General features: G+C 43.9%; 1 protein-coding gene across 2 annotated transcripts in view; it reads right to left on the bottom strand.

Moving 5' to 3' along the window:
- KCNJ6 (potassium inwardly rectifying channel subfamily J member 6) overlaps positions 1-24,365 on the bottom strand; it is a 149,291-nt gene extending 124,926 nt beyond the window's left edge. For both annotated transcript variants that reach the window (XM_079312658.1, XM_079312659.1), the window contains exon 1: positions 24,185-24,365. The gene's annotated coding sequence lies outside the window, so the exon portion shown is untranslated. The remainder of the gene's footprint in view (positions 1-24,184) is intronic.
- Between the last annotated feature and the right edge of the window lie 513 nt (positions 24,366-24,878).

Below are 24,878 nucleotides of genomic sequence, written 5' to 3'. Positions count from 1 at the left end.
GGCTTTTATGGGCACTGCATTTTTACTGTCACTTTTTAAAAAGTGACGTTAACACCCACCTCCAGGCGAGGTCCTTGCGTATGCAGCTCTGTGCTAAAAACATTCCCTTTCCCAGCTGGGGAACCTGCTCCTGCCTTCCCAAGCTCTCCAGCTATTCTTTCATGTTGCTGGTGCAGAACATGATGCTGAAAATGTCTGCATAATGTCTGTGTGTCTTTGAGAAGGTGAAGAGGGGTGACTGATGGGGCTGGAGTGCTTGAAAACAGAATTTTTGTGACACTGTCTGAATGTAGAATCACAGAATCACAGAATGGTTTGGGTTGGGAGGGACTTTAAAGATCATCTCATTCTCACCCCAGCCATGGGCAGGGACACCTTCTGCTGTCCCAGGCTGCTCCAACCTGGCCTTGGACACTTCCAACCACAAGTTTTTTGTGCCAGGGCATCCCCACCCTCATAGAGAATTCAAAATGAATGGCCACTAGTTGAAATTAGAATCTAAAGTCAAACATACATGAAAAAAAAAAAATTGATAATTGTTGATAATTGACCTAACAGACATATTTATTTCTGTGTGACATAAAATGCATTTTCAAAGCTCAGGCTTAATCTGGCACTTCATCTAGCACCCTTTCTCTGTGATTGCATATTGCCTGCTTTCCATAAATAATACACTGCTCTTTTCCTGCTGACTAAGGACACTGCTGCTTAGGAAAGGGCTTTCATGCTGCTCCTTATCTGATGACACCACTGAGGAATCCTCCATGAAAAGAGAGAACTTTTTCTATTGTTCCAAACCTCAATAATTTGCAGGTAATTCTACTGCAGTGGATTCCACTAGGTAGAGTTATTACACCTAAAAAAACCAGACATCAACCTGCTCTGTTACAATGGAATTGCAGTTGGAGCTGTGCTAATTATTTCTTATTAAGATGTGTGGGCAGGCAGGGGAGATTCAGGGACAGAAAACAGCTGGAAGTGCTGCCCCTGACCCACAATAAATTATCTGTGGAAGGTTTCATGGACTCCAGAAAACTTCCCTGGTCTTTTAAGGATGTGGTTCTTTCCTCTCCAAATGTACAGTCAGTTGTTGAATAAGATAGGGGGTCACAGAAGCTGAGATCTGATAACTGGCAGAGCTAATCAGGTCATACTCCAACATCTTAGCAGAAAATGAAGAATTTTAATTGGAAACACACGCTGGGGCCTGGCATCATCTACATTTCCATTATAATGCACCTTCCATGGCAGCAGTGCACAATAAGGGTTCAACATCCTTCAACAACAAAACACTTAGTTTTTAAAAGCAGAAAAAAATCTTAGTCATTAACTGGATTTATTAGATTTGCCTTAATTCAGTTAAATATCAGAAAAGTCAAAGATTTTGCAGTATTTGTCCCTCAGAAGTGCATTCCTTGTTTTTTAATTGAAGGGGCAGGAGGATGATCTGTTTAGGGGAGCGGGGTGGCAGCACTCCCTTCCCCCTAAATTCACAGGAATTGCTCCAAGGAGTGAGGAATCAACCAGGGCAGTGGAGCTGAGGGTGTTGTGCTGGAGGAATCTTGCAGACCTGGAGTCATTAAGGTTATTTTTCCTCTGTTTTCCTTCAGTGTATCTCATGAGTGCACTGTCTCCTCCATGCACTCTGATGGACTCGCTCACACTATGAAACATGAATTTGGAATTGTGTCCCAGCGCTGTGCCCAGGAGCTGTGGAACATCTGGAATCCTCTCCCCAGCAGCTGTTTGAACACCTCTGCACTCCTCAGGGCTGTGCTGTCACCTCCTCACACAGGTGATTCACTGCCTGCCAGGGTGAGGTGACTCCTGCAAACCCATTCACAGCCAAACCATGGAATTTGCTGCCCCTCCAAATTCTCACACATAAGCACGTGGGCACAAACGCACGTCCTGCAATTTGCATTTTAATTTTACTGCATTTATTTTCCTTACCATTCCTCAGCAGTGACTTTATTGATCTCCTTTCTTTTCTCCTTCATGCCAAAAGAATAGAAAAAATATATGGAGAAAGAATTGCAGCAAACCCCTTCTCTCCAGCAAAATACCTTTTTTGAGGCATTCTGTGTGTTTTACTCAAGTGGGGACCTCTAATGTGCTTGCAAGTGATAATGTGCTGACAGAACATAAGAGTGATTCACTGTGAAAACTAGGGAGAAAAATTTGCTATTTGCAGTTAAAGTCCTCCATAGACTTCTGACTACATAACCTTTAATAGAGAAAAACACCTAATAACAGTTTGTAGATTTGCAGTGTTGAAGCAGAGGTATGGAACTGCAAATATAATGGGACTGGGAAGTTGTCATCATTTTCAGAACTGACAAAAATGGTGGCTATTTAAATATTTCACTCAAATTGTGGGTAATTAAATATTTAAATATTTAAAATTTCAATTGTTATTGGAAATTTGAATATTTGGATATTTGAATGTTTGAATATTTGAATATTGAATATTTGAATATTTTCATGTGGATATTTGTTGTGAGCTGGCATTTCTCTGTATTTGCTGATAACTGAATGTGCTGTGGGCTTGGAAAAGTTTGAATTCAGACAACCTGGAGGTGATCCAGCTGGAGAGGGAATTCTACAGGGTGTCCTGGTTTTGGCTGGGAGAGGGTTAATTTTTTCCTAGTAGCTGGTTTGGGTTTAGTATGAAAAACCACACTGCAGTTTAGTGTTAAACTAAGCCTAAATCCAGGACTTTTCAGTGTCTCATGCTCTGAAATGAGGAGGGGCACACAAATCTGGGAGGAAGCAGAGTCAGGACACTGAGCTGGACTGGCCAAGGGGTTGTTCCCCACCAGAGGATGGTGATTATTATACTATAATTATTATTATAAGTAATACCAGTGTACCATTATTATTATTATCATCATCATTATCATCATCATCCTCATCATTATTTTTTTAATTTTTTTATTTTAATTTTTATTCTCTGTCCTTATCTCAACCTACAAGGGTTACTTGCCCTTGCAATCCTCCTGCCCACTGGTGAGGTGGGAGGGGGTGAGAAAGTCAATTATTTGTCAGCTGGGGTCAAACCACGAGAGAAGGGGAAGGGAGGTTGGAACAAAGGGCACCTGGATATGGATGAATAAATCAAATAGTTTGGGAGAAGTGACAACTTGATCTTCTTCTAAGCTTCTGGTTTAGACCAAGATTGAGCCAGTGAGTCCTGAAAGACTCTGTCTATATGGAATTATGTGAAAATTTAATTCCAGTTCTGTGATTAATCACAGTTTCATTAGTGCTGCAGATGAACTTGAGAAAGGTGTGTGTAAGGAGAGGTAGAGAGATGAATTTACAAGAATGGGGAGGGACTTTTACAAGGGCATTGAGAGACAGGACACGGAACGGCCAAAACTGGAGAATGACAGGGATGGATGAGATATTGGGAATTAGGAATTGTTCCATGGGATGGAATTCCCAGAGTAGCTGCCCCTGGATCCCTGGAATGTTCAGTTCCAGGCTGGACACTGGGGCTGGAGCAATGGGACAGTGGGAGGTGTCCCTGCCATGGATAAAATTTAAGGTTCCTTCCAGCTCCAACAATCCTGTGATTTTTTGATTCTATAAATAGCAGCACAAATATTTAATGGTGTTTACACCATAACCTGTGGGTCCAGCAGAACATGGATTCACCATTCCCGGAATTCTCATGGCAAGGCTGTGACATCATCCAGAAAATTCTGCTTTTTCCAAAGACAAACTCCTCACCTGGGGTGAGGTCTGCAGGTGTGAGAGGATATCACCAAACCCCTACTGCTGGAAACTACAGAAAAATGTGTCTGTGAGTCATGTTCTTCCCTGGGTTTTCAGGCTCTGCCCCTCAAAAGTGGAATTTAGCTAAAGGCTGAACAAACCTGAGAATAAATCAGTGGCTGCTACTGATGCAGAGGGTTTGTCTGCACAGTCTGTGGGAAAATTGGAATTTGTGTCATCAGATGTTGCTGGGACATTGGTCCTCCCTGCCAGCAGCTAAACAACTTTCTACAGGTCCACACTCAACACAGAAGGGAGCAGGAGTTCAAATATTGTTGAAATTTCCTTTGAATCACCTGCTTTTAATGAGAGTATTCCAAAATGTGGAATGCTTCATGCCATGCCAGCTCTCACTTCATTAGACAGCACTTCCTCCTGTGTCCCTGCATGACACACTCTTGTTTTTCCAACTAATTAATTACCTATTTACTTAAGTAAATATATATTTTTTTACATTTAAACTCATTGAAATTTAAGTTTGAGGCTCTGAGCATCCTGGTCTAGTGGAAGGTTCCCTGCCCATGACAAAGGGTTGGAAATAAAATGATCTTTAAGGTCTCTTCCAACCCAAACAATTCTCTGATTCTTTGGTTTGGTTTTGAATCATCTATTGGAAAAGTCACCAGCTTCTGGGAGTTTGAAATAAATGTAGTTACTCATTTTAATTTTATATTAAATTTAGATGCAAGTCACGTGAAATCATGCAGTAATCTAAAAATATCTTATGCAGAGTCCTGTATATGATTCCCAAAGAGATATAAACAGCATAAACAGATAAATGATAATTCTAGTGGAGTTTTTAATGTAGGTTTTCTATATTTATGAGGAGAATATTCAGATTTGATATCTATGTTTGGAGCAGTTATTCTCTACCCTACACATGTCCAGTGAAATATGAAAAAGAGTTTGAGCATAATCTCACATCAGGACCATTTAGATTCAAGTTCATCCCATAAATTCTGCCTGGAAACCTTTGGAGTAACACAAGCAGATATTTCACACATGATCCATGAGGCTACATCCCATGTATTCCCCCCAACTGCTTTTTAAGGAGTTTTAAATTTCCTACTCCTCCCAAATGCTGGAGGTTGTCTCTGCTGGCAAGACCCAGAGAATGGAACAAAGGCTAAAAACCTTTAAATTCCAATTAAAATCCTTAATTCTTCCAGGGACTTGCCCTGTCCCTGTAGTAACACATCCCTTTCTTTTCAAAGGGATGCACCAAATTAAATTCCAGTGGAATTTTCCCTCCAACCAGGTTTCCCATGGATTATGTGTTCACCCAGGCTGCAGGAAGCTAAAGAGATCTTAGGTGGCAATTCTGGAATTAATTTCAACAACTTTTTTCTTCCTTAGATGATCCCCTGTTGCTTTCAGAGACCATTTTATCCCATTGCAAACTGGATTTGAGGCAGGAAATATTTATTTTCTCTTCACTGGCTGGGAGCAGTCCAGCCCAACACTGCATGCCTGAGTTTTTGACTGCTGGCAGGACTTAAAAGGCTGATTTTTATAAAGATATCTGGAAATTTCGCCAATTTTGGACCATTGCACTGTATTGAAACCGTGTTCCATTCCAGAGCTGCTGAGTACATCTCAGTTTTCCTGCTGGAACTCCCACCCAGAGGATTTACATTCTATATTATCTAGTATTTTATTGTGTGACCTCACAGCCAAACTTTGTTTGGTTTTGGACACTTTTTTATCTTTCTTTATAGCAATTAACTAAAACACAGAAAATGTGACATCTGATGTCTAACCAGGTGTGTATTATTTCTATTTTTTATGTTTTATCAATGACATTCCTAGTATTGTGCACTTGACCAACAGGTAGATCATTTTTATGTTTGTTTGGGGGGGTTATTTTTTTTTTTTTTTTTTCCACAGAAGACATCACATTTAGCTTCCAGCAAAAGAACTGTGATCTCTAAGGCATCATTTTTCTCCTTCCACCTATCAATGCTGGATTTAATAGCACCCATTCTTCAAGTGATTTATTGCCAGTGACTGCAATTTTCACTTTTAAATCGTATGTCTAATGTCAGAATTATTCAACCCTTTATGTAAAGTTGTGTATTATGTTAGGCATCCAGGTAAAATGCACCACACTTAAGTCTTTTTTTTTTTCCCTGTTTTATTGATGGAGGTTGAATACAGAAATATCCTGAGAAGTTAAACTGCAAAGACAACTCTGTCCTTCTTTCTGCAGTGAGGGTTCAAGGAATGCCATGAGTTGTATACTTATTTTCCATCAGCATTCATGGAGGGTTGGGGAATACCACACTGGAGCAGGGGGAGTGGAGGAGGAGCTGCCAAAATCCAGATTCCAAAGGAGGGAGGTTTCAGGCTCCCTGTGTGAGAGAAGGAAGCAGCCTTGCTGCTCCAAGGATGCCAAGAGCTGTCCAGCCCTGCCAGGGGCTGGGTGCCAGTGACAAAAACCAGCAGAGTGGAACATCTGCTTTGTGTGGTTGCTGCCCAAAAATGAGAGGGGAGCATTCTGCTGCTTCAGTGCACTCAGCTGGGGAGCCCTGAGACAGTTTTGGAGGGTTGTGCTCCACTCTGTGCCCTGCTGCTCTCCCCAGCCCAGGAGTGCCTGGCACCTCAACAATGGCAGTTTAGGATGGCATTTAGGATTTTCCTGTGGCTGTCCTTTTCCTCTCTACCACAGATATGGAAGAGAAAACCCAGGGGATTTTGGAAGCTTTTTTTTGGCTTTTTAGCTTCCAGCAAAAGGGTTCAGGCTCCAGCTAAGAGTTACATAGTCTGGAGAGCAGATGAGAGAAGAGATAAATGAATATTCTTGGCTGAGAGACACTGTTTTACAAAGACAATAAAAGACACAGGAATTATCACAGAGTCAGAAGCCTCTGACACACACACTGAAAGTGTTCAAGACTTCTCCCCAGAGTTTGGATGCAGATTCTGCAGTTACTGACTCAGGAATTGAGGGAAAGGATTTCAGTGTGTGCCCCATCAACAACTGGATGGCAAGATACATCAAATCCCAAGTGACATTATTTCATTATTTCTTCACTAGCTGTAACACTAATAGGTACCTTTACATATATATATGCACACATATACATATACATTATATATACACACATATATGTATACATATATATACATACATATACATACATACATATATATATAATATATACATATATCTTTTTATATATATAGAAAAAACATATATATTTATACCTACTAGTAGTTTTCTGTTTGTCTTTACTCCTGTGTAGTATTTAGTTTATTTTAACTGTTATGTCTGTTAGCTTTGTGTCTGTTCAATAAATAATTCATTCTATAATAGACTGATTCAGCCATTATTAAAGAAGTTGTGAATCAGAGTGGGTTTTGGGGTGCTGGCCACCTCAATAAAGGTGCTGCCTGCAGCCAGATGCTGGGACTTATCTAAACCCCCATATCTATTCCTCCTACTCCTCCTCCTCCCTCAGCATCTGCTCCTGGCAGACACAACCAGGCTGTTGGAACCCACAAGCAGCTTGAGGAAACATCTGTCCTGCATTCCTGAAGTGCTGAACACCTTGAAGAAATGTTTGGCTCAGAGCAACGTCAAATAATTTTGGAAGAATTCAAAGTAGAGGCTCTGTGGTAGTGAAGAGTCATGAGGCACCAAGAGAGGCAGGTGTTGGATCCTTGTTCTCAGCAGTGGGATGCTCTGCTTCTCTTGGGCCTGATTCACATATTCCAGGGTGGAATATGGGAGATCTAAAGCATGTTTGGCAATTTTGTTCTCTAGCTGTTTCCAGTCCTTTGTTATCATAGCCAATTATTCTTAGGTTTTTTGTTATTCTTTGTTTTTGTAGCCAATTAGTCTTGTTTTAGGGCAATAGTCTGTGTTGCTATTGGAGTTGAACCTGGTTTTTCAGACCTTTTCTTCATTTTGTTGAGATCATTTTGGATGCTAAACTTACATTATTTTATCTGACAGAACTGGGGGCTCCACAGACCCAACTGGACACACATTTCCATGCCATCCATGCACCCCTGACAACCCCTCCTTGCCATGTTTTACAATTAATTTTATAGCCACGAGAAGGTAATTTCTCCCAGACCAGCTTTTCCTGCTTCCTGATTAGAACACTGTGGCAGATGGTGTAATGCCTTAATAAAATCAAAATACATGACCCTCCTCAGCTCCTTTCTTAGCCTGTGCTGATGCACTGTGCAATGAAATGAGGCAGGTTTGATGCAATGTGCTGTTGATAAAGCCATTTTGGCTTGTATTTCCTGGTGCCTAAAGCAGTTTTTATGTTTTAAAGAGCTTAATTTAAGGTGAGTGGTCCATAATTCAGTTTCTTTTCCTTTTTCTGCCAAAAATCCTTCATGTTTAAGACAGGCACCACATGTGCTCTACTCAACCTGCTGGAATTTCCCTCATTCTCCATCATTCTGAGGTAGATTTGATGTTGTCTCAGACTGGTTTTTATTGTGTTCTTCAGGTTTAATTGATTTGAGCACATCAGGATTTATGTTATGTCCTATCCAGTTTTAGAGAAGGATCTTCCTTTTTGGATTGGATAGTCTCATGCTCACAACAGGATTTATCATATGAAATATCATCTTTATCTTTCTTTTCTGTTGAGAAGTGGCACAAAACTCTCCCAGCACTTTCTACTGATCTCCTCACAGATTAATTCCTTCCTATTACTGTTGCCTCTTCCAGGCTGAACTTCTCGTTGTTACTCAGCTTCCAATATTAAACCCTATTTCTTTCAGAAATTATCTTTAATGTTATGGCACAATCTCTGTGTGCTTTGTTCCTGTGAGGTCAGTGTGAAATTCTTCATTTAGCTCAGTTAATCTCTTATCTTTTAATATTTGATATGGATTCCTCTGGGTGTGCCCCTTCTCTGAGGGCACTTTCCCTATCTGCTGCAGTTTTCTACAAAATTCCCCCCAATCCCTGCAATCAACAGCTCCTGGAATCTGTGGGATTTTTCTATTGCCCATGAGAGATTTGATTTTCTGATCCTTTTCGATGAGTGATCTATTTTCAATCCCCAGTGTATTATGTGAGTTCCTCTCCTGTCACTACCTGGCACTTGTGTTGAGTCCTTCCCTGTGCAAAATATGTCTGGAAAAGCCCTGGACAAACCTTGTGTGCACAGGAGTTGCACCAGAAACTCTTTATCCTGATCATCTCATCTGCTTGTGTTGATGCAAATATACAGGAAATACAGGGGAATAATCAGATTTGTCTAATGCATTGACTTCACCCCACTTAGAACCTTTTCATGAATGATTCTAAGCATGGCTTTGATTCCTTGCCAAAGTCACAAAGTTTGCACACACCTGGAAACTCAGAATTATTTGAGTCAGGAAAGATGCTCAAGATCCTCCAGCCCAACAATTCCTTATGAGTGCCACAAACCCACATCCCCAAGTGCCACCTCAAAGATGAAGACACCCAACTTCACCCCTCCCCTTTCTCTGTGCTGACACTGGTTCTGTGGCAAAAACTTTGCAATCATCCAAAGATGATAATACTGACAAAGGGAGCCTGCAAGAAGGATGGAGAGTGACTTTTCACGACAGCCTGGAGTGACAGAATAACAGGGAATGGCTTCAAACAAAATCAATAGGTTCAGATTGGATATTGGGAAGGAATTTTGATCTGGCACTGGGTGCCCAGAGCAGCTGTGGCTGCCCCTGGATCCCTGGCAGTGCCCAAGGCTGGAGCAGCCTGGGACAGTGGAAGGTGTCCCTGCCATGGCAGGGAGATGGAACTGGATGAATTTTAAGGTTCCTTCCCACCCAAACCATTCCATTAATTCCATGATTCTGTGATCTACTGCTTGGTCTTCAAGGTGTTCTGTGTTAAAATGTTCATGCTCTTGGTTATGTACATTGACATGCTCTTAACTTCAACTTAAATACAGCATGTTCTATTAAAAACTCCATCCTGTAACTTGTATTTTGTAGCTTTTGAGAGCTGCTGGGCCAGTGCCTTACTGCACAGTCATCCCAAATGAATTCTGCTGCTTTGTTTTAAGGCAGACACTGAATCCTGGGGTGAATTAAAAGTGGGACATTTTCGTGTAGAGAATTGCTAACTTGGGCTCTGAAAGTTGCACAGCAGTGTTACTGTGAGTGTATTCCTGTGTCTGGAGAAATCTGGGCTCTTGGTAGGAATAATTCTCCAGGCAACAGCACCACATTGAAGTTTTGGGTATAAATGAAGTGTTTGCACTGCATTTGTTCCATGCTCTGTATGCCCAGAATGGAGCTGAAGGCCTTATGTGCATGTTGAATAATGGGATTTTAATAAATAATAAAACAAAATAAATGAGTATTGCTGCTCATTTAATGTTTTCTATTAACCCCTGGCTAGGCACCTTGGGAGAAATTCACCCCCTTACTGAAGGAAAGACTGAAATTCTTTACAAAGGTGCTGTGCTCTCTTGGACCCTGCTGCTTGCACATCATTCTCTCCATCCCAGCACTGCAATTCCAGTGGGAATTGGTGAACTCTGAGTCTGTTCCTTTCTCCCAGGAGCCACCTGGATGTGGCTGGGCTGGGCTCTAGAGCTGGGTTTGGCTCCAGCTTTGGCACAGGGGTGGTTATGTAATGCTGCAGCAGCGTGGAGAGACAGGGATTGCTGGATGAGGGGAGTGACAGTGGGATGGAGCACTGAATTCCACAAGGAAGATGAACTGCCTCAGTTTGTGACAGCTGAAAAACAAAGTTCTTTAATGGGGATTATTCAGATTAGGGCATAATTGTGCCAGGCAAAAAGCCCATCTGTGTGTGTGTGTAATGAGCTGCTGCAGCCCAAGGATTTCATCCAGTGACCTGATAAATACATGGATAACTGAGTACTTAGCATGAGATTCTTGTTTGGGGCAAACAGGTGACTATTTACAGGAGCTGGCCGTGGAATTCTTCTTGCATCTCTTTAATCAGATGTTTTTGTGGCCCTGCCAGTGCTGTGGAGCTGAGAGATGCTGTGTGCTGCATCTCCTGGAGCCGTGCTAAGCTCCAAATGTTCCTCTGTCTGTGGGAGTTGCAAGAGGCAGGAGAAAAGCTTCTGTCAGATGCTACTTCAGAGTTCAAAATGCTGGAAATTGGGAGAGAACCCCTATTTGACTTTCCGCTGAATGTGTGTCCACTGAACACTGAGATTTTGATGGATCTGAGGGAGGACAGAGTCCTGCAGTGTCACCCTCCTGTCCCTGCCCTGATGCCACAGGTTTGTTCCCTAAAATAAACTCTCCTTGTGGTTATTTTTTTTTTTTTTTTTAGTAAGGACTCTGTTCTTTGATCTTGGCCCCTTGCCTGTAGAAGTGACACAGGTTAATAAGGGTTAATTGCTTTTTTTTTGTTTAGAAAATGGCATTTTCTGTCTGCCTGTGGTTTGTGTTCTGAAGGGATTTCAGCACTTCTTAGCCCCTCAGACTAATATTTTGAGGACAAAATATTTTGTCCTCATATTTTGAGGACAAAATTTATCATTCCAGTGGGAGACAGAATAGATATTCAGTGGAGAAAAAACAACTATTCCAGAATGGGTGAGGGTTTGTGCTAAAGAATGGAATTCTCTCCCTTCCAATCTGAGCAAATTAAAATTTGCCTATTCCTCAAAACAAGATAATTCCTCCACTTAACATATTTTTATAAGCTTTGCCATCAATATTTATTGAGGAAAAGGGAAAAATACCTTCAGGAGGGATGTGGTAAATCCATCCAAGTCTGAAGGGTAACTGTGGCACTTTTTCAGAGGCACAGTGGGGATAAAAGTCTTTGTTCAGCAGCCTTGAAAAACTGAATGGAAAAAAAAAATTTTTTTTCTTTTTTTTTTTTTTCTTTTCTATTTTGCTACAGATATAAGAAGCAGGAGAAGGAGCAAAGGGAAAAGAAGGTGAGGCAAAGATCAGCCACTTGAGGGGGAGTAAATAATGAATATTTAGTTTCTTTCAGCACCTGAAACAGCTCTCTGATGGCTTTGGGTATAGAGATGTCTGTAGTCATGAAACTGAGAGATAAAACTGAAGAAAACAGTTTGCACAAAAGCAGAGTGGAGCAAGGATTTATTTCAGATTTCCTTCTACTCTTCTTGCTCTGCTTATAATGGCAGCTGTTTAATTCAAGTCACTGCTGCAGCAGTTAAGTCAATCAGAAATTTGACTGTCTTAGAGAAAACCCCCTGATTATGTGATAGTTAATGCAGTTAATTCACATTTTCAATTATTATCCCACAAGGATATGCCTATGAGGAAAATATCACTGTGCTGAAGTTCTTCCACAAAGATTGATAGAGATGACAAAATGTAATTAAGGGTTTCAATTTATTCCCACTGAAATGAGTTGGGAAACTCTCAGTCACTTCAAAAGCAGCCGCCACCTTTTATGTTTGGCTGGGATCAAAAATATCCACTTGGAAATATCAGAAGCAAACAAGGAGGGCTCAGAAGTAACTAAAGCAAAATTCCTGGGAAATTGTGTGTTCTCTGTGGGCTCTGGCAGTGCAGAGCTGCTCACAAAACAAATATTTGCCAGTTGAATGATTAAACTCTTTTATTGACCTTGATTTTGTTGCAAATGACTTAAAAGTTTCTCAAATTACTCCTATTCCAGTGCACATGGAAAGGATAGAATTAAAATATTTAGTGAGGGCAGGGATTTCATAAATATAATACTTCATAAAGGAAAATTCCAAACCCATTTCTGGGATGTTGTGCACCTGCTTTCTGCAGGAGAAGGCTTTAGAAATGAAATATAAACCTTCTAGAAACGTGACACAAATCTGAAAGAGATTGCCAAGAAATCATCCAGTGATGGACTGTCCACACAGAAAATCAAGTTAAGCCCTGAGAATCAGCCAAGATATCACCAAGAGACAAGGATGGTCCAAGTGGAAGGAATTGTGAAATCTAAAAATTAGAATAAGGAACATGAAAACATTTAAAGTCAAACTGCATAAAAAATTCCCCTATGGCTGTAATAGGGAAATGATTTATTGTCCTTTTAAGGAAAATAAGAGGGTGGATTTAGGGAACAACAAGCTGATTAACTTTCCATAACTCCTTGGGAAAACTAGTGAATATGTTCTCAAAAAAGCTATTTCCAGAAAGATGAAATACAAGAACATGGTCAGGAACAGCCTGCTTGGATTTAGAGCTGTAGAATGTAAAATAATAGAATATTTTGGGATGGAAGGGACTTTAAACCATCCAGTGCCACCTCTGGCATGGGCAGGAAAACCTTCCATTGTCCCAGGATGCTCCAAGAAAAAAATTCAGCCTTGGACACTTCCAGGGATGGGGTTCCACAACCTCTCCAGGCAACAAATTTATCCCTGGCTGGCCAGTCTGACAGATTTTTATCACAAAATATCAGCTATGTCTGGTAAAATCTGTGGATGAGGGGAGGGCAGCAAGTTTTTAGCAAGATTTTCAACATTCGACATTTTCAACAGCAAGTTTTTTCAAGATTTTGGTTATCCCACAGTTTTGCTGGCCAAAAAAAAAAAAAAAAGAAAGAAAAACAAAACAAAAAATAAAAACAAAAAACCACAAATGGAGTGGATGGATGGACTGCAAGAAGGAATGGGAAATGGGCTTGGCCTTGGAAGGATCTGCAGATTTAAAGCTCACAGCTCCTGGTGCCCCTTGGGGTTCTTATTCTTACATTTGCGGTTTTGTTAGATTTTTTTCCTGAGTTAATTTAAGACTCATGATAGGTGTTAAATCAGAGTAATAATCACACATACACTGGACAAGAATTTTTCCACATGCACCAAAATCCTGGAAGTTGGGAGGACACACAAGATTAATTCCTTGTACATGATTAAATCCTTGTTATTGGCACAGGGGAAAGAGTCACAGGCAATATAAAGGTAAAGCACTTTATTTTCCAGTTAATTTTTGTGGGGAGAGAAACTGGGTTTTTTTAACTTTTAGTTCTAACAGTTCTAATTTTGACCTCTCTACTAATCATTAATTTGTTTGAATCCAGCTGCATCAAACTACACCAATCCCCTCCTTTTTGCCTCCCAGGCTGGTGTGTGATTGAGCAGAAGTGCTAATTTTAATTTATTGAGTGTGGCTTTGAAAATGACAATTAGAACTGGAGAGTCAGGTTTGAAATTTAGGTTTTTTTTTCATTTTTGTGTGTGTTGTGTATGTGGGGTTTTGCTTTGATTTGTTTTTTGCTTGTGGTTTTTCCTGATAGTGAATCTTTACTAATGGTGGTCAATTCATCTGAGGTCAACTCACAAAAATGCATTTTTTAGACTGTGACTATGATGAAATGTGGAATGTGTGCTTTGGGTCCAGCCTCACTCAACTTCAGATTCCACTGAAATGAGAAATTCACCTGAAGGCAGAAAATGTTGTGGAAATTTAAAGTTCTTCCTCTGTGTGATTTGCAAAGAGTGAAGTTGGATTTTTCTCCCTCTCCTGCTCATAAGGAGGGTGCCTGAGGCGTTGTTTTCAGGAACAAAATGAAGATTTTTCTTGCCATTTCAGTTGCTACTGCTTGCTCCCACCTTTTCCAACTGCACAGCCCAGCTCCTGGGCTGTTTTTTGTCTTGAAACTTATGGGGTGGCCCTGCCTACACATTTGATGGTTTGAACATCACTTGGCCTTTTAATGGGCTTTTTATGGACTGGTTGCTGCCACAAATTGTCAAGAGCCTATTAGTGCATTACTTATTTCTGGAAAACTTCATTAAGGGGAAGTAGGAATAAATCTGACTTTTTTCTGCATTGCTAAAAATAACATGTAAAACATAACAGATGGCTTAATATTTTTATTTCACCATTTCAGCTGTGCTCACCTCGACCGCTCTTGACTGACGTTCCACGCAGGTGCCAACAGCCATTAATTTTAAAATAAGCTGCTCTGAAATCTGTTTTCATATTTACTCCCAAATCCATGCTTTGGACCAGGCTGATCTTAATTAAAATCCTGTAGAAACACTCGGTGCAGCTCCTGGTAAATGTTTGTGTTGATGCACATCCACCTCTGTTGAAAATGTGCATTTTAATCCTGGGGAGCTGTAAAAACTCCCATGGGAGCACCATGTGTTGTGGCCAAATGTGAGAAATTCCATCTAAAATCACCACAATGGGAAAGGGTTTGGAGTATTTGTGGAATTTTCTCGAATGTGTTGTTGGATCACCTTCCCTGTCCCTGCTGGATCTGTTTTTACACTGACAAAGGAACAAAGTTGAGTCTGGATTATACAAATATTCCTGATGGCAGTCTGAAGGAATGAAGTTAAGGAAGCTGCATGTCAGACCTCTCTCTCCTGCATACCATCCTGTTTAAAATAAATTTACATTTAAGGTCTGATATGGAACCCCTTGAAGTGAAGGGAGAGGCTTTAATGCTCTTTGACTAAAACTCATTTAGAAGATCTCACATTTTCTGTGATTCTATTTCTGTAGCAGCTTGGTGGGTTTTACCCTTCCTGAGCATTTCCTGCAAGGCTTCCTCCACTTTCTTTTGTTATTATTATTTCTCCTCATGTTAATATCATTAATTTTTCCTCTGCTGTAATTCTAAGGCCTCTACCTGATTTTCCTGCTTAATTCTCTTCTAATATTTGAGTTGTGCCCAAACCTACCTGGCTTCTGAAAGCAGCTGGAATTAAGAATAAAACAACAAACAAACCACGAGTCCTGCTCTTTGCAAACATTATTGGTTTTTTTTTTTTTCTTGGACTTTATATGGTATTTCTGTTGAAGTTCTGGAGGTAGAATGCAGTGTGCCAATACAGAGGGTCCTCTTTCTTTTCTGGAGAGCAGTTCCTAAAAAATAATTATCCAAGGAAAAATATTTTCTATGTATGCAGAAGGCAAATGCTTTGGTGATATCTGGTCAGTGAAAACACTGCTGTAGCTTAGAACACAAATTTGCCACTTGCAAGGGGTAGAAAATAGTGATCAGCAACATCCAGATGTTACAGGTCACCTAAATTCCAGGGAGCCATCCCAGAACTGTGGAATGGACTGTTCCAAGTATGGCAGTATTTATGTTCCAATTCTATAGCTATTTTCCATTCTCTCTTTTTTTTTTTTTTTTTTTTTTTTTTTTTTTTTTTTTTTTTTAATGTCTTTTTCCCTTCTCTCTCAAGCTCTTCTCCCCACCCCTTCTAAATTTTAACCACCTTATATTTTGATATAGCTTTCCTTCCTCTATCTAGAAATGAAGAACTCAGCCAGACCCAGAATTTGGAACTGCAGCAGCAGTTTAGGGTCACCCTCAAATCTTTAAGTCCTGTTTTAGGGAAAAGTTTATTGGTGGTGAATGTGTGGAGAACGTTTACAGTAAGTCAATCCTTACCAACAACAACAACAAATCACATTGTGAATGTCAAACATATAATTACAGTCACCATCACCAGAATATTCCAGATACTGTTGGAATATTTTCTTGGTCACTGCAATGTTGTGTTTGTTTCTCTTGCAGGTTTTAGTGGTAACTTTGAGGGAAGTGGTTTAACACTGCTTTGTTTGTGTCATGGAAGGCTTGGGATGCACTTTATGCTTTGATGTAATTCTGCCTCATAGACAGAATCCAGCAGCTTCCCAAGGGTTGCTCACATCCAGTTTCCTGAACATGATTAACCACCTGAACTATTGGAATTCTTGTGCAGTGAATCCCACCAGCCCTGGGTCTGGAGATGGGTTTGGTGGGATGTGTTCAGCTTGCTGGACACACCACACTGGGTGGCTCTGATGGGATCCAGCTGCCTCCCTCTCCCTCCTCCCCTCTACAAGTGCTGCTGGCTGAAGGTTTGATAATGCCCAGCTCCCATTCAGTGAAGAACTAAATGAGGCGTTTTATTTATTTCTTATCTAACAGCTCTGCTCTCCTGCACTTGTACCAGGCAAAGCCAGCAAACCAAAGTTGGAACAGCTCCTTTCCTTTCCTTTCCTTTCCTTTCCTTTCCTTTCCTTTCCTTTCCTTTCCTTTCCTTTCCTTTCCTTTCCTTTCCTTTCCTTTCCTTTCCTTTCCTTTCCTTTCCCTTTCCCTTTCCCTTTCCCTTTCCCTTTCCCTTTCCCTTTCCCTTTCCCTTTCCCTTTCCCTTTCCCTTTCCCTTTCCCTTTCCCTTTCCCTTTCCCATTCCCTTTCCCTTTCCTTCCCTCTCTGCACAGCCTGCTGCAGTTGATGGCAATCCTGAGATCATTAAGCAGCCTCTGGTTTTAATTAGATAAAAAGGATTCCTTCCCTTTCCTTGCCCACCTGTGCTCTCCCTGCCCTGCTGCTGGGTCCAGCCCTGGGATTCCAAGGCCACCTCTGAGCCCAGGGGGCACTGCCAGGAGCAATCTGAGATAAAAATCAGCTTAAACTTGGTATTTCTATAAGCCAAACAGGAAGAGAGTGATGCAGAACAGTGCAAAGAAGTTCAGTGGGCACAGTTCTGTGAAGACAGGGATTCATCTCCCACACCTTCTGCACCTGTAGATGGCCACATTGATTTAATTATTTAATTTAATGGGTTCATCCCAGGAACCTTGAGGCACCAAAGTGTGGCACCTCTAGAAGCCTCCTGAGGTTTTTGATGGAATAAAATTACTTTTTGGAGTTTCATTTTCATTGATGCTCTGGGGGAAACCTCATTGCTGTGCACAGCTCCCTGACAGGAGGGGGAAGCTGGAGGGGTTTGGTCTCTTCTGCTAGAGAACAAGGGACAGAAAAAGGGGAAATGGCTTCAAGCTGTGCCAGGGCAGGCTCAGGGTGGCAGCAGCAGGAATTTCCCCATGGAAAGGGAGCTCAGGGATTGGAACTGCCCAGGGAGGTTTGCAGTGCCCATCCCTGCAGGTGGCACCTGGAGGTGGCACTCAGAGCTCTGGGCTGGTGACAAGGTGCAGACCAAGCACAGCTCAGACACGACGATTTTGGAGCTCTTTTCCAACCTGAATGATTCCATGATCCCATTCTGTGGCATTCTAAGAAGCCCAGGGAAGCTGCACACCTCCAAAGCAGGCACTGCCTGCTGATGATCTTCCTGTGAGAACGTGGCCCCATGGAAATCGATGGGGAATTACCCCTGCGTGTCCAGACAGCTATTGAGCTGTAAGGAGGTTCTTAATTACAATCATTTAACATAAATGCTTCTTTTCAGGAATGGGAAATTGATCTGGCAGGCTGATAGAAGCTGCAGGCTCTGAGTGTCAGCAGGAGATGGTGGGAGAAAAAGCAGGAAGGTAGAAAATACCCTTTTCTCATTCTTCAAATAACTACTCTGAGAAAGAATTTGACAATTGCTCATTGTTCTAATGAACCCCTGCTCTTGATTATGATAAATACTAAATTACACGATAATTTCTCCTTTGCTTTCATTGACAAAGTTGTCTGTATTGACAAGGCACAATGAGATTATTTTTTTTTTTTTTAATGGGAAGCAAAAAGCAGAGGATTTCCTGCAATGCTGCAAAGTGCTGGAGAGGCTGAAGCAGGGATGGTTGTGATAAAGCACTGCAGAGCACAGTTGATTAGAGCATTGAATTAACGATGCTCTCGTGCAGCCTCTCATCATGCCACTCGTTCCCAAAGCCTCCTGTTTCACCCTTTCAATCTGCACATTATTGTTTTCTTGTCCAGAAGTGTTTTGGGGTTTTTTTTGGTTTTTTTTTTTTTTTTTTTTGAGAAATCAGCACAAATGCCAGCGCTTGGCTTTTGTCAGGAAACAAACCCCAGTGTTCTGCTCCAGAGAGTCCCCCCCAAAAAAAATCCTGTGCATGGTGGTTTCCTCAGGTCAGCCTCCAACAGTGTCTACAGATGAGTGGAATGTGGGATAATCCAGAGGTGCAAACCTCTGATCTTCAGTGTCCATTTGCCTCTGGAATGCCATCACTGCTGTGGCAGCAGCAACCAGAGCTGGGACTGCTCTTCCTGAAGGCACAGCTGAATTTAAAAACCCAGCACAGGTCTGAAAGGGTATGAAATGGAATTTAATCAAGACAGGCTGTTTCTGCTGGCCTGTGATGGGTTGTGTGCTGAAGAACTTCTCCCCACCCAAACTTTAGCCATGGGGAACATGAGGATCAGACCTCAAAGCCAAGTGGCAAAATTCACATTTACATTTGTGCCAGCACCCCAAACTCATAAAATCCCAGAATTATTTGGGTTGGATGGGACCTTAAGACCATCCAGTGCCATGGGCAGGGACACCCTCCAGTATTCCAGGCAGCTCCAAGCCCTGTCCAACCTGGGCTTGGACACTTCCAGGGATGCAGGGGCAGCCTGGGCACCCTGTTCCTCAGTTTTAGGATGAGTCAGAGGTTTCCTGTGGCTGAGAGGTTTTTCTGAGGGTATGTATGTCCACAGAGATGTCAGCATGGACATGGCCAGAAAGGCTGGGCAGGTCACAGGCAGCCAGGATTAACAAAAGGCTCCCTGGTTTAAGTATCTGAGCCTTCACTGTCTGCACTCACACACAGAGTTATTTAAAAAAACCCTTAAATCTCTGTGGAATCATCATTTACTCCTGTGTGTGCAAATGTTGAGGGTTTTCTGACTGCAAGGCAGGCTCTGCCCTTGGACAGCCTCCACTATTTTCCTACCAGAGTAAGACAAGAAAGTAAATACTTCTTGGAAGTAAATAATTTCCAGCTGAAGACTGGTGGATATTGTGGATACAGACTTCCAGCTACCATTAATGGCTAACCTGAGGTTGTAAGTGGAAAAGAGCAGCAGAATGGGCTTTTGCCTTGTGGCTATTTTTTAATTCAAAGCTCTCTTGAGTAATACTCCAGGAAAAAAACTTCTCTGACCAGCCCTTAGCACTTATGTTAAAGCTTCTTGTGCAACCTCTGGCATAAATAAACCTCTCTTTCTGTAGAGAGCCCTTGCATTCATGAAGATTTTCAATGGGTGTTCAAGGCCAGGCTGGATGGGGCTCCAGGGGAAGGTTCCCTGCCCATGGCAGGGGGCTGGAACAAGATGATTTTTAAGGTCCTTTCCAATCCAAACCATTCTTTGATTCTATAGTTCTTCAATTTTACCAGGCATTGTGTGACTCTGAGGGTAGAAATTGCCTATTTTTGAAGGACTTGAAAATCTCCCTGCTTTATTTTTTTGTCCTGTGTCTGGGGACAGGGTGTTCTGCTGGCCATATGTGGGAGCTCGTGAATAGACTGCAAAAAAAATCCACTTTAATGAGCTTTTCAAATGGCAGCAAGGTGTGTTTCCTCAGCTGCCAAACCCCCCTGGCCCTGGGTGATATTCTGTGAGGCAGATCAAGGGTGAGGAGTTAAATGAGGAGGAGGTGATGAGTTAAATGAGGAGTTAAAGGTGCTCTGAGCCTCCTTATGGACAGGATCCATACCTAAGGACAGAAAAATTCCTGTTTCTTCATGGTCATTTTGATCACTGAGGTTTTTCTCCCCCAGAACCTGCATGGACAGGACTGATCCCATTGAGTGTGGGGATGGGATGGGATGGGATAATGGGATGGGATAATGGGATGGAATGGGATAATGGGATGGAATGGGATAATGGGATGGGATAATGGGATGAGATGGGATGGGATGGGATGACCTTTTGGCAGAGACTCCACAACACAGTCATGGGGCTCTGTCAAAAGGCCTCCAGTGTCCTTGGGCATCATTAAAAATTGCAGTGCTGTGTTAAAAAATCTGATTCAATAACCTTCAATTGTTCAATGCTTCTATCCCAGCTATTAATAAAACATAAAAATTGTATTTTCAACATCAGCAGCATTCTAGCAAAGCATCTGGAGGAAACCTCCAAAAGCCAAGCAACTAAAACAAAAAAAAATCAGGTGGGATTGAGATTAAAACTTTTGCCTTAGGTTTGGTGTTTGGTAAATTTGGGGTTTGTTCAGAAACATCACATTCTGCACAACCAATATATAAATATTCATACTTAATATACTGGGAATACTGATTTCTAGTATCAAACTGCCTTCCACCAGTAAAAAACTGTACATCCACATAAATGTAACACATTAACCTGAACCTAAATCTTTTAAAAACTGCCAGGGCTTAACTGTCCAATATAAAAAGTAACATCCTGGAGCAAGCAGGTGATGGAAACACTGAACAGAGGTGCAAAGCTTTTAACAGCAATGAAAATAAAAGAAATTATACAATAGAAATGGGATTTTTACAATGTGTCAAGCATTGCTGCTTAAGACATAAATTAATTTATTTGGGAGAGTATTGATATGGATTATTTTACTTCTTATTTTTATAGAATATAGACAGGTCCTGAATAAAACTGTATATGTAAAAATTCCATGAGAAGATCATGACAAACACAGTAACCCTACACCAACAGTGTCCAGAGTTCCTGAGAGGTAAAAGAAAGAACATAAACCTCTTGTGAAATATTTGAATATATCCCTTTTGATGGAGATTCTATGAAAATATAAATTCGATTCTTTTCCTCTTACATAGTATGAAGGAGAGATCTTGTTTTCCATCCAAAGTACCACATGTCAACAAAATAACTACAAAACAAGGCTCCAAAGACATGCTTGTGAAAAACAAGTCTTTTCTGCAGTGAAATTATGTGTCTTGGGAAGCTCAAACTGAATGTGGTGCAAATGCACTGGCAGAAATTCCACAAAGAATTGAGTCTTTTACTGAGCCTGTGGTTGTGGGGCTTTTGGTTGGTGTTGCTATAATTAATTCTTCCCTTATTTGCTTATGAGGCAAAATCATTTGGTAATGATCTGATAGCATTGTTTTGAGGCTGCAGGAGCCCTGCCTTATGTAAGGAAATCAATAACTTCAAGTATTGCAAATGGTTTGGTGACTGCCCTGAAGAGCTGGCTTCTCTTACTTCTCATTTTCCCACAGGAAACTAATGAGTTCCTGAGCTTGTACTTAAAGTTCAGGCCTTTATTCCCATATTCCCTGGTGGACAGGCTTGGAAATGGGAGGCCCAGCATTAAAATATCCAGGTCTCCATTTCCATAAAAGCTTAACTCATTAGTTCACTCCAGAAGTGGAGTTAGGGCAAAAATGTGGATTTACATGAAAAAGGATTTGTTATTCTCAGCAAAGGATTTGCCTGGAGTCCCTGCACAGAATCACAGGATGATCTGAGTTAAAAGAAACCTTAAGGATCATCAGGGACACTTTCCACTAGAACCCCACCCTGGGCATTGCAGGAATAAATAAAAAAACCCAATTAACTCTCATACTTGACTAGGACTCACCTATGTGTTTGCCTCTTGCAGAATTCTTTGAAACAGAGAATTTACAAGCAAGAAGGAAAGCAGGCAGAGCAGGAAACCAGTCCTGGTGTGATTTGATAGATTGCTGATAGTTACAGCACAACCCAGAGAGGCCAGGGATTTGGATTCCAAACCAATAACTCTCCATGTACCTGTAGTTTACTGCCTATCAGCACCGAGGCAAGACCAAATAAATTCCTTTTGCTTAATGAAAAACGAACATCCTGACACAGCGAACAGCCCAAAAGTGACTAATCCATCTCTATCTCCCCCAGTGAATAGTATTAATTATGATGTTTGCTTTCCTAGACTAATTTTTTCCTAGTCTGAGGTAATAACTGCATATGTAACTGCTAGGATGAAATAGGTATAGGTGAGCTGAGCCAACGATTTACAACCCATCAGAGCAAGAAATGTATCCTGGCTGTTGGTGCATTATCACTAACCCAAACACTTTTTTCCCCCCTTGCTTTTTATATTTATCTAAACTGGTCCCCAGCTGTCTGAGGAGAAGAGGGCTCTGTCAGGAGGTGTTTTTGCAATGAGCTGACCAGCACAAACTCTACCTGTGCCATTGTGCCCCTCAGCAGTGGGATGGCTCCCTGAGCTAAGAGTGCAATTCCTTCCCAGTGCTATTTCTCCACGAGTTTCCTGCAGGCAAACCAGCCGAGGCCGGGCATTTCTCACAGTTTCTGCAGGGCTCCTTTCACGGGTGCTGTGTGTGTGAACGATCCTGCTGGGGCATGCAGTTACCTGTAATAGCTTACAGAGAACCGCTCTAAAACACCCCTAAACCTCGAGCTCGTGGAAAAGATGCAATTTTGTCATGTCTGTGCTCCCAGCTCCTACATTCGTTTATCTCAGGAAAGTTTAGGGTGAGTGCTCCTCTGGCTTCTGGCGCCCAGCAGGGAGCGGATCGGGGGGGATTTTAACAGCGGGGACACCGATGGGGGCTTCTCCCGCTCCTCCCAGCGCAGAATTCCCGTTTAAAATCCCCCGAGCCGCGCATCCCCCGCGCATCCCCCGCGCATCCCCCGCGCATCCCGCGCATCCCGCGCTCCCGGCTCGCTCCGCCGCCGCTGTCCGCGGTGCTGGAGCGGGGCCGGGCCGGTCCGACAGCCACAGGCAGAGCCCCGGCGCTGTCGGAGAGGTCGAGGAATAGGGGGAAAAGGAATGCATCCTAAGCAGCCGTAAGGAGCAAGCCCTGAGGCAGCTTCCCGGAGAAGATGCTCCGGCCACGGCGATCCGGGAGTTCCCGGCTCCCCAAAACTGCGGTCCCTTCCTCACCGCGCTGCCCCGGCCCTTCTCCGCCCGCTTTTACCACGACAGGAAAGTTTTGTCCGTGGTATCTTTCTCCCCACCTTTGGCACCGGACCTGGCCTGGAAGGGACGGCGGGGGGAGTGGAAGAAGGGGGGAGTTATCTCCTACTTATTTATTTATTTAGCTCTTTTCTCCCTCAGGTCGCCATGGTGATGCCGAGCTCGCTCTCCCTCCTAACAAGAGGAGACGGGCACCCCTCCGTGAACACCCCCGTCCCCTCCGTGTCCCCTCCCTGCGCCTCCTCCTCATCCCGGCTCCTTTCCTCTCCTCCCGGCCCCGCTGCCTCCAGCGCTACCCCGGCTCCCCTCAGCCTCGCCCCGCCTGCCCCCAGCGCATCCCTCCCAGCGGAGAAGTGAGACGGGAGCAGCCAAAACAGCATCGTCCCCCCTTCTCCTTCCCTCCTCCCCGCTTTGAAGTTGTTCCCAGCTCGGGCAGCGCCGCTGGGGAGGGGGCGGCCGGGCGGGACGCGCTCCCCGCGGTGCCCGGTGCCCATTCCCGGTGCCCATTCCCGGTGCCAGGGGAATTCTCCCCGGCGCAGCCCCGGCTCCGTCGCGGCGGAGCTTTTTGCCCGAGGGCTGGCGGATGGGGCTCCCACGACGGCAGCTGCAAACGGGGACACCTCGGGGCCGCCCCACCGTGTCCCCCATCCCTCGGCCGCGGTTCCGCCGCTGCCCCTTCGCCCCTCGCCCAGCGCCGAGCGGCCGCGGCTGCTCGCCCCCGGGTTACATAAGGAACGCGCCCCGAATCCCTCGGCACCGCTGCGCGGGGAGCTCGAGGAAAGGCGTTTTTTGGGGCAAGGGGGGGAAGAAGGAGAAATGAGCCGTGAGGGCACCAAACCCGCGACCCCAGCCCCACCACCTGCGCAGGTCCCCTCGGGCACGGCAGCCCCGCTTACCTGGCGGCTGCTGTCACTCCATGCCGGCTCCCCGCGGGACGGGACGGGGCAGGGCGGCTGCGGGGCTCCGGCTGCGGCTCCGTGCGCGCGTCTGAGCGCCGCTCGCTGTCACACGGCCCCGAGGATGCTGCCGGGCGTCTCCATTCCCCACGCCCGCTCGCCCACCTCCCGCCAGGAGGGGAGAAGCGGGGGGCAGCGGCAGCCGCCGGAGCGGGGCTCCGCCGGAGCGGGGTGTGCGCGGGGGGATGCGCTGGGGGATGCGCTGGGGGATGCGCTGGCCGGGTGGATGGGGCGCGGATGGGGCGCGGATGGGGCGCGGATCGGGGCGCGGATCGGGCGCGGAGCGGGGCGGAGGCAGCGCCCTCTGCGGGGCGGCGGGGGCGGCGCGCTCCTTCCGCGGGGGCGGCCCCGCTCCCCGCTCCGCCTGCGCCGCCCCCGCTGGAAGGGAGCGCTGCGCTGCCGCGGGGATGGGGCGCAGCGCCGGGACCCGCCGCTGTCCCTCCCGCCGGGATGCGGCTGCCTCGGGATGCGTCCCGCCTACCCCCGGCGGAGCCCTCCCCGCGCACACGAATCACGGAATCGTGGGACGGGTTGGGGTTGGAAGGGAGCTTAAATATCAATTAGTGCCAGCCCTCCCTCCCCCCGGCTATGGGCAGGGACAGCTTCCACTAGCGCCGTTTGTTCAGAGCTCCAT

This window comes from Erithacus rubecula, assembly GCF_903797595.1.
Source record: "Erithacus rubecula genome assembly, chromosome: 1".
Lineage (NCBI taxonomy): Eukaryota > Metazoa > Chordata > Aves > Passeriformes > Muscicapidae > Erithacus > Erithacus rubecula.
The sequence above is the reverse complement of the archived record's forward strand: the minus strand, read 5'-3'. Positions and strand labels throughout refer to the sequence as shown.